This window comes from Strix uralensis, chromosome 2 (genome assembly GCF_047716275.1).
Source record: "Strix uralensis isolate ZFMK-TIS-50842 chromosome 2, bStrUra1, whole genome shotgun sequence".
Lineage (NCBI taxonomy): Eukaryota > Metazoa > Chordata > Aves > Strigiformes > Strigidae > Strix > Strix uralensis.
This window is the reverse complement of record NC_133973.1, coordinates 6,985,692-6,996,040: the sequence shown is the minus strand read 5'-3', so window position 1 is coordinate 6,996,040 and position 10,349 is coordinate 6,985,692. Positions and strand designations below refer to the sequence as shown.

The following is a 10,349-nucleotide window of genomic DNA, read 5'->3' as shown; positions in this document are numbered from 1 at the left end:
GTAATAGAGAAATCTGCTCTGAGTGAACTTCATCTTAATGTTTGCTCTGATATGAACTTCTTTGCCACCTCTGAGTCTACTGTCAGATCAAGATTAATTATCAAGTGCGTTGTCACCTGGTTACTGTTACCTCCTGTCCTTTAGATGTGATAGGGCTGAGAATGTACTTCCTTCTTTAAATGTTTTAATTTAAAAAACAAGAGCCCGAAGGTAGTGTTGGTTATGTAGCTTCATACTGTCCACCCCCAAATAACAGTAGTAATTTGTTTCTCTGATTTTTAAATTTGCAAGTCCAATATGCTGTGGGCTTTTGTCACTTTCCTCTCTCACTTTAAGTGCCCTCTTACGTCTATCTGGAAAGAATTGCTCTAGAATTGAAGTGGTACTTCAGTACTTCTTCAAAAGAATTGAAGAAAAAGACTGGCTTCCTAATTTATGCTGTTCCTGTTGCCAGACTGGACTTCAGAGTAGTTCAACTGTTACGGCAGACAGACAGCTTGGAACAGACCATGTATTTGCTGTGTGCTAAGAATGTTCAAATTTCAAGTTGGAAATGTGTTTGTCTTCAAGCTTGAGCAGTACATATCTACTGGCAGCCTTATAGTTTTGATGTTTAGGTGTTTGATAATGCAGTCATAGTTATTAGAAGATGCAATTTCTGTGATTTTTAGCTTTGTTTCACTGTAGTTCATCGTTATGCTGGATTTATCATGCTGTGGAAAAGTTCCTCTATACTTTTTGTTGTACATATTTCCAGTACACAACTAGAACATGCAGTCATAATATGTGTGGTTAAGAAGAAAGTAACATTTTTGGAGACATTGATTATTTTGGGTATCTTTTAAGAGCTTATTTTCAAATTCCTTGATTTACTGTTTTTCAGTGGTCTCTTAAGTCAGGGTTATAGAAAATCATTTCATCAAGTCTATTTCTTTGATAAGATACTCTTAAAAATGGTGACTAACAGGTGCTCCAGGGAATTACTGATAAAATTCTGAGAAATCCAACTAGGCATAACCTGTCAGGAGGAAAACTTAATCTGATTAAGGTGAGTCAGTCAGCTATTGGTGTATGACCTGATAAGATATGAATTAGGTTTAGTCCTGTCAGCAAAGCTCTAGAAGTTGTTGCTATCAATGTAAGTGTTCAGTTACATCTTAAATCTTACTAATCAGGCTCTCACATTGTGTCAGTCAGTGAGTTTCATGGGTTAGTTGTTACATGAGTATCTTCAGCTGATAATCTCTCTGTACTCTCACTGTTACAAAGACAAATCATTTGAGATCAAAAGTGGCCAGTGGTCGAATCCCAGCATGTGTAGGCTTTCTCTTCTCCAGTTCAGACCTTCATTCCTAACCGTAACAGCTGCTGATTAAAAAAAAAAAAAAAAATCTAAGTGAATGAAATAAAGATAGGGACTGTTTGTGCTTAGGTGCTCAGGGAAGAAAATCTTATGTATCAGCCCCGCACAGCCCCGGGGGAGCCCCTCCCCCCCATCCCTTCTTTTTTTAAATTTTTTGACTTAAACTTTACTGAGGAGTATTTGCCATGCTAAGGCCAGTGATTAACTGTGGAGCATTTCTGTACTGATGTGAACTCAAACTCTTGGACAGGGTATCTCTTTTTCTCCTCTATACCTCATAATGGATTTCTAATTTGTTCAGAGAGGAGCCTAGTCAGCATTGCACGTACTTCCTTCAGACTCTCTGATCCACATAGCTCCTGCTACATAGTATGCTTGAGACACAGAATCACAGAATCATCTAGGTTGGAAAAGACCTTGAAGATCATCCAGTCCTACTATTAACCTCACACTGACCATTCTCAACTCTACCAGATCCCTCAGCGCTGGGTCAACCCGACTCTTCAACCCCTCCAGGGATGGGGACTCCACCACTGCCCTGGGCAGCCCATTCCAACACCCAACAACCCCTTCTGGAAAGAAATACTTCCTAAGAGCCAGTCTGACCCTGCCCTGGCGCAGCTTGAGGCCATTCCCTTTTGTCCTGTCGCTTGTTCTTTGGCTCAAGAGACTCATCCCCCCTCTCTGCACCCTCCTTTCAGGGAGTTGTAGAGGGTGATGAGGTCTCCCCTCAGCCTCCTCCAGACTAAACCCCCCAGTTCCCTCAGCTGCTCCTCATAAGACATGTGCTCCAGAAGGTAGTTTACTACCTTCCCTGTTACCCCAGTGAAGTAGAAAAATTATGACATCTTGCTTTTGATTATAGAGTCTCATGCATTGCTAGATGGCTTTCTGGGCTCCCAGCTGGAGGCCTACATTTAGATGTTCTTTGTCTCCAAGAAATCAGGAGTCTTTGGCACCATTTTTCTTTTCTAGTAGCAAAGTAGATATTGCTATTACAGTTACTGTAAGAATACTCTTAATACCTATGTTGCTTTTCTTTCTGAGAACATCTTTTAAAGGAAACATAAACCTCTCATTTTGCTGCCTTTTTTTCCTACCCTGGTCTTCCCTCTTTGATAGGTAACCCTTCCCTGGCCTTCACACATGGTCTATTACAGTGACTGTACTGTTGCTAAGCTGTACATTTTGATGTCCTACAATCTTCATCTCTTGTCAACTTTCACAGGAGTGATGCATCAGGAAGTAGATTCTCTTTTAGCCTGATGTGATACAGAGCTGCATCATCCAGCCACAAGGGTTGGTATTTTTTAACACAAAATACTTTCCTTTCCTCTTTGGTGCTAGAATTTCGTCCTTGTTTTTTCGGCATTCAAAGTTGGATTTGTTGTAATGAAACTCAGGACAGTGACTCTAGCAGGCACTGTTCAGGTCATACAAAGAGAAGATTGGTTTGAGTCCCACAGTCCCAGGGATGCTGCTTCTACCTCTCCATGAGTGCTGCACAGAAAACATCTCTGGTGAGTGTTTAGTCAGGACCACTGCAAGTACAAGACCTTCAAATCCAGGGAATTTTAGCCAACATGTTTGTAATCTTAGCAGCTCATTTAAAAATGTTCCTGTTTCTTTACCTAAGTTAATAGCTGAAAAAACGCCATAGGGTAGATCCCTGTAGGTAGTTTCTCTAGCTTGCTTTACAGTTTGTAACCGAAGGTGGTGCTAAAATCAAGACACGTTTACTGCCTCGTCCTCTACTGTGACAGCCTAATGGGTCTCAAGGCCAAAGTTAAACTACTCTGGCATGCTTTGCTCTTAACAAATCCATGATCGCTGTTGTTTTCCTCTAGTTATCTTCTAGGGAATTGCAAAAGATGTTTTTTGTTCACTGAGAATTGATGCGAAGCAGACAACCTCCCAGACTGCTCTTCTTTCCCTGTATTTTTGGAGACAGGAATGACATTTGTCCTTTTTTGGTCTTGATACTTTGCTAGGCCTCTGTGAACCTCAGTGATTCTGGCCAGTATTCTCAGTACTTTAAGAAGAGATCTTCAGACTGGTTGGCTCTGATGAAATTCGATTCATTTTTTGAGGAAGTATTGTTCTTTCTGTATTCAGGCCACCTGATCACTCCATTGTTACTGTGCTAATCATGTTAATGACTGGTCATGTTTCATATTTTTTTAACGAAGAGAGCTGTGAAAAAGGCAGTTAGATAAAAATTGAAGGGTTGTTTTTGAAGTAGACCACTAAAATGCTTTTTCCCAGATTGCAAATTTAATCTTGAAAATTTTTTTACTATAGTTACCATATGGGTTCTGGAGAAAGGAAATAACTGAAATTACCAGGCCCTACTCCTTAAGGATTTCAAAGATTATAGTTCAGACTGTAGTGGGAGAGAGAGTTCAATTTTTAGTATCATTCAGATGTGTTATGAATGAAATGCAAACAATTTAAAAGCGTCCATGTTCCCATTTTAAATTTGTTGCTGTCACACAGAGGTCACTTTGTTAACCATTAATGAAATGAGTCCCCAGATTTATGTAACAAGCTGCACACGTACACAGGTTACTGCAGCAGGTCATCTTCAGAATGGCTGTCTAGGCAGTAACGTACTGAGACAGTTGAGCAGACAGTTTTTTAAGTGCCTGCCTTGGATTTATGATTGTGACAGTCCCCAGTGTCGTATCTCTTTCTTCTAGAGATCATGAAGGTTGGAGGTAGCAAAGTGCTTTTGACTGAGGAAAATAAACTGGAAACGCAAATACCTGTTAGACAACAAAGACACGTGGTGTTTCCTGGCGTCCAGTATGGGGTTGTTCAGTATGTTGTAATCTACAGGACCTTTAGGAAAGATCTAAGTGACTTGAGAAATGCTTTCCAAATACAGGTAGCCTGTATGTGGATTCATGTGTAAAAATTGGTACCTTTTTTTTTATTTCCTGTTTTCCTATTTTCCTGAACTTTAACTTTTTTTGACTACTGTTGTTGGGCACAGATATTAAAAGTTATTTAGTTATCCAACTCCTGAAATCAGCTGGATTCAGCTTTTGGATTAAACCTCTAGTGTCTACTATCCAGGTTGGAATGGAATTCTTTCCTAATCAGTCATTTGTTTTTATTTTAATCACTAAATAACTTATGTTTAATCCTCTAGGGAGACTGGCTTATCTTTCAGATAAAGCATTGGAAGCGTTCTCTATGCCAGAATGAAACTGTTAGCTTGTGTATCATTTTCAGAACTGAAGGGAAGTTAGTATGCAGTGAGAATATACATTTTTTTGGTCTTAACTAGGTTTGAGAGAACTGAGATTTCCATAGAGATTTATTAGACCTTTCCATCGTAGAGAGACTTCTCCTAATCTGCCTTGCTTAATGCCTTGTCTCTAGTGGATTTTGGCCACTGTTGTAGCTGCACAGGAGAGAGCTCCCATTGTAGACAGAAATGAAGGATCTTTGAGGCGTGAACGGGTCCTATTCATTTCCATAATGGAGTTCTAACAATAAAGTCTGGCAAACATAGATTGTTTTAGCAGGAAACAGCCCTTTATTCTGGCGTCTTGGCAGGACTTGGGTAGAGTCCCACCATTCTTTCCCCCCTCTGGCCCTTGCTTTCAGTCTCTTGGCTGAGCCTGTCTTTTCTCTTGAGAGACTTCTGTTTTTATTAACTTGGGTTTGTACAGTGAGTTTAATGAAAGATGCTACTCTGGCAGTCCTGGATGTTGAAGTTTTGTGTAAATTTCTCTGGTGCATATGTACAATTCACAATATGTTTGTGAATTGTACAGTCTGTAGTGGATCACCTCCGTCTCTAGACCGCAGACTGGGGGTCTTGTTTTAATGCTGTTTCATTGGCAGATAGAATTTCCATTTACTAATACTGCAAGTGCTATTCTAGACATTCAACAATTACTTTTTCCATGACACAAGTTGTGGTTTATGCTGGGACTCTAGGGTTAGATGAACAAACATTTTGTGGAGTTGACTCAAATTACACTAGGATCAGAAGTTGAAGAAAACCCCTAAACGTTAAGTCACCTTAGATCATGTATTTTTTGAGCTCTGCTGAGTTCGTAAGTAGTGAATTGGAATTATTTTCCTTTTGGTTATTTGAGCCCTTGACTGTAACAATACCATTCTTGGAGTCCCCAACTCAGACAAATCATGTAGCAGATTTTAGAATTTTCCATTGTATCAGGCACATCTTTGTATCCACTGGACAGGATTAAATACATTTTTGCCCTCAGAGATGTCCACCTTGAGAGTGTGCTGAAGTTCTCACCGCAAAGGAAATGAAATATATACATATTTGTATATATGTATACACACACATAGATACATGATGAAGTACATATACTTGCTTTTTCATTTCCCTCATTCTTGTGCTGAAATGTGATGATTGCTACCGCAAATGAAATGTCTGCTTTTACTTTTAACTTCAAGTTTTTTGAATTATGCTAGGGCTTGCTTCTTCTTGGACCTGGCAGAAGTAATGGAAAGGTGAAGTTTACCTGATTGCTTTGATGATGTCTGCACGATATCTGTATGAAGAATCAGTGTTGTGTGGAGGAAGCACTAATGGTTTCCTCAGTTTTCATGGTGTTGCACATAGGTCATGTTATAAACTACTACCAGGATGCTGATGTTATCTTCATAACCAGGCAGATAAACCCCTGCTATGCTTCATTTGTATTTAGATGGCACTTTTGTAATTGTACAGACTAGGAACTTTTCTTGGTTTAGATTACTTTGTTTACAGATAAGGGATTTGGAGTCTTATAGTATACATTAGAAGGTGAATTAAGTGCTTGTTGTTGGTATTTCAAAGTGAGGTCAGCCCATCTAGTTCACCTACTTAGGTGGGTGTCAGTATTTACGTTCCTGTGCAGAAAGATCCCAGGGTTGGAGAGCGGTAAGTTCCCATTTTTGAGGCTCGGAGCTCCTGTATAACTCTTCCAAATTCCCCGAAATATTCAGAAGCTAAAGTAAGATGAAACTGTATACATACTCCCACTCTGACAGATGGAGTATATGTGGTTTTGAATCCCATCACTGTGGTTTCTGGTCACAGTCAGTCACAATGAAATATTATACCTTGGTCTTCATAGTGTCCTCCTCACAATCTGGATGCTGAACTATTAATCTCATTTGGAAGGTTGTTGGCCAGCATTCAAAAGAAACGAATTGCTAGCATCTTCAGAGCTTCCTAGGCTCACCATCATCTTTTTTCCATTTGCTAGGTGAGTAGTTCTGACTCTGGAATCTGCCACGTTAGCTGTGCCTTGGGAAAGATATAGCAACATTTCCATGTTAATAAAAGACTTCAGGCTTCCTGATGATCTCACCAAAGATTCACATAGCAACTATTTCTGTCACTTGCTTTCACTCTTGTAGATACTCCAATATCCCTGTCCTTTGGCAGCCAGATTGCTAAATGGCCTGTTTTGAGCTTATCCAACAGCAGGAACAGTTCTTTTCAGGGATTCTGCCTTAATCCTTAATCCATGGGCATTTGCTTTTCTGCTTACCAACATTGCTTTTTACGTTAACAACAGCAGAGAAATATGGGGAAGTACAAAATTTTGATGACAGAACCACGTTATGCTATCCTTCCTAAATAGAACCTTTTTATAGCCACATCAAAGTTTCTTTCAAAGGTGGTCTTTGACTTCTGCTTGAATTGGGTTATCCATTTGCAAATATTTTTCTTGAAATCACATACTTGCCGAGATGTGGAAAGGCTTTACTTAATAGGCATCCATAGGGTGCTTTCCGTTTGCATGGAAGAACAAAACAGTTTCAAACATTTCAAAGCCTCTTTGTTGCTTATGTAAAGGGAATGAGGGGTCCAGCCCTCTGAATTCCTGACCGAATCTCATTTTGCATCTCTGCTGGCAACAAATTAGCCCATGTAATTGCTGCCACCAAGAATGAGTATGCATTCTGCTCTTCATACACTTCCAGTGGAGTTTTTTGGTGTGTTTTTTCATTTGGGTGGGTTTTTTTCCTGGAGGATATCCACATTTGAGATCTTTGCAGAGTTAAAGCAATGTCAGCACTTCGCATGTTCATCAAGCATTAAGCCAGGTCACAACAGCCAAAGGTGCTGTCACTCCCTTCAGAGGGACATTTTTACAGTTGGCCAGGCAACATTGATTGTAAGTCTCTAGTAGAATACTTGCCAATACTCAAAGAAAAATGGAGTATTACTGGGATACCTGCAGTACGAACAGTCAGCTTGTTTTACACCGATGTACTCCAAAGGGTGCATCCAAATGGAGAGTTAGTGATTTGCCTGGTTTCCTGTTGGGCCAGTTTGGGTAATACAGGTAAATTAGCAAGGCAGACCTCATCTTTATAACAAAGCAGTGAGTGCCACACACAAACTAGGGAACTTTTAATTTGATGTTTCTGGGCTCAAGGTGTGTAATAAGCAGGACCGTGACAACAGTTTGCTGTGATTTGGGTGGTGTGTGCCGTGGCCATTCTAGCCTCACAGGTAACGTTCTATAAACTTCTACATGCTTTAGATCTCAAACATGGTAACCCTTAACTGTACTGCTACAAATCCTTACCTGTATTGCTTTTGGTTTTACATTCCTTAGATGTTAGTGACCAAGGGGCAGACTTTTTTAAGCAGCGTTTTGTTGTGCAAGTGATTGAAGATGCTGGTGCATGTTAGGTATCAGTCCTACAAGAACTTCCCCTCATGTAAGCAAAGAATTTGCTCTGTATACAGAAAACTTCATCAGTTGCAAATTCAGTCTGCTTGTTCAGTGGACGTACAGACACTACACTCACCCCATCGTCAACTCAGCCTTGGATTAAATTCCTTAAGAAGAGAATACAGCTTTTATTGACCGTTTTACTTTTTGGCGTCAGTGCTTGTATCTAAACTAGGGCATCCAGATGAGCTTCTGTGCTCCTGAACACAGGAACATGGCTTGGCTACATTCTTTTGGAGGGCAAGACCTGAGCACAAATGAACCTTTCTGTCTTTGTCCCCCTCATCCATTCATTGTCCATTGTTTATTCTTTCTGTGGAAACAGCCCAGTCAGGTGATTTCAGGACCAACCTGCACTGATAAAAACAGTTTAAATCTAGTCTATGAGTATTGTCTGTCTGCAGAAAAAGTTTTTAAAATTCTGTAGAAGTCCCTGATGCAAGTATAATTATTATGTCTAAAATAATCTAAATTGATCAAGTTCTCTTCAGCATAGACAAGAAGGAACAGCTGTAGTATTTTCTTTGTGCATGTGTGCACCATTAGGGAATTCACTGAGACTTTCGCATCCTAAGGCCTCTCAATAGCCATCAGGTGGTTTTAAAACTTTCATTTTCACCTGAGATGAATTTCAGGCAGTGACCACAAGGTGAAAGTTTTTGAACAGCTGTGTTAATTTTGGCCCCAAGTGAAATGAAGCCAACATTTCCTTGCTACAGGAAATTGCCAAATAAAATAATGGAGAGGAAATGAACTACTCTTTGAGGTTCTAGGACAATATTCTGAAGAAACATAGTAATTCCAAACAAAAAATATTTCTTAAAAAACATCCCTCTAGATGTAAGTTGATAGTCTTTGTTTATATCCCATAGGGCAATCTTGGTAGCAAGCAGACTCCTCACTTGAACAAAATATATAAAAAATATAATAAGCTCTCTTTCAGCTAGAGGTCAGAGAAGGAGCGAGAGTGATCAGATGTTTTTAAGATATTTGGATACTACTGTGATCAAAAACATAAAACCTCTTTAATTTCTCTGGGAGGGAAGTATTTAGTTATGGGGGCATTCTTTAGCTTTTTGTTTTGTTTTGCTTTAAGATTGTGATGGTTTTGGTACTTAAAATGGTTTCATCTATTAACTTAAAAGTTCAACATTTCATATCTGAAATAAGCTATAATTTAGAAATATGATATACTGTTTATGTTTTGACAGTAACGCTTGCAAAATGAGTACTAATTCTTCACTCATTGCTATCAATTTTATTCTACTGAAGCAGTGTACACTTCTGAATGGAAGTGTATAGCAGCTTACAAGTATTAAGTGTTAACCTGTATTTCACATCTCTTGACAACACAGAATGGTTTTTCAAAGCATATCAGTGTTTAGCTGCTACCTGTGAAAAGGGCTCAATTCTTAAATTGCTAAATACAGGTAAAAAGACTCGAATCTTGAAATGCCATGGGATGGAGCTTATCTGACTAGAACTCTAATTTCTCTTCCATCCTCTTCGGTCATCACTTTGACCTTAATCATCCCTATATAAGATCGTAGGCTTAAAGGACCAGAAGAGACACAATTAGAGGGTGACCAGATGCTTCTCCTGGCCCAAAATAAAAATTAGCTGACCCTACATCTTTATCAACACATCTCATATTTTTGCCTTTTTTTTTAATAAAGAACCTCTCTAAGCACTCTTCTGAAATATTTTCTTTTTCTTACTGTTGGAAAGTTTTCTTTACATCTGGTCTGAATCTTTCTTACTGCAGCTTAAGCTCATTGTTTCTTACCCTATTAACCATGGTCCCAGAAGTCCTATGTAGAAGACTACGTATTTAAGGTATATTTAAGACCTTGTCCCTCTACAGTCTTCCTTCCACTGGACTAAACCTCTATTCTTTCAGGCTTTCCTCCACAGTCTTGTTTTCGAGGTCTGTCATTGGACTTGACTGTACTTCTGTGGCCTCTTTCTACCACTGTTTTGAGACACAGGCCCTAAAATACATCCCGGTGCTCCAGCTTGAGGCCATCCTCATCCTGAGTAGGATGAGTAAACTGTTTTGTCTCTTCAGGATTTTAATCCTATTTGTATGTTCCTGTGCAACTTTTGCTGTATGTTATAAAGGTGGTTCTGCAGCAGCATGATGTTGATTCATACTCACCTTCTAAAATGTTGCAAACCCCAGATTCTATACAGCAGTTGTTGCCCGGACAGCTGTTCTCCTTCCTGTGTTTGTGCAGTTGAGTAGTCCTTTCTGTACAGATCCC

General features: G+C 39.5%; 1 protein-coding gene across 3 annotated transcripts in view; it reads left to right on the top strand.

Moving 5' to 3' along the window:
- The window catches only part of WARS2 (tryptophanyl tRNA synthetase 2, mitochondrial), a 51,318-nt gene that overhangs the window by 2,064 nt on the left and 38,905 nt on the right, over window positions 1–10,349 (top strand). The gene's annotated exons all lie outside the window — the stretch shown is intronic.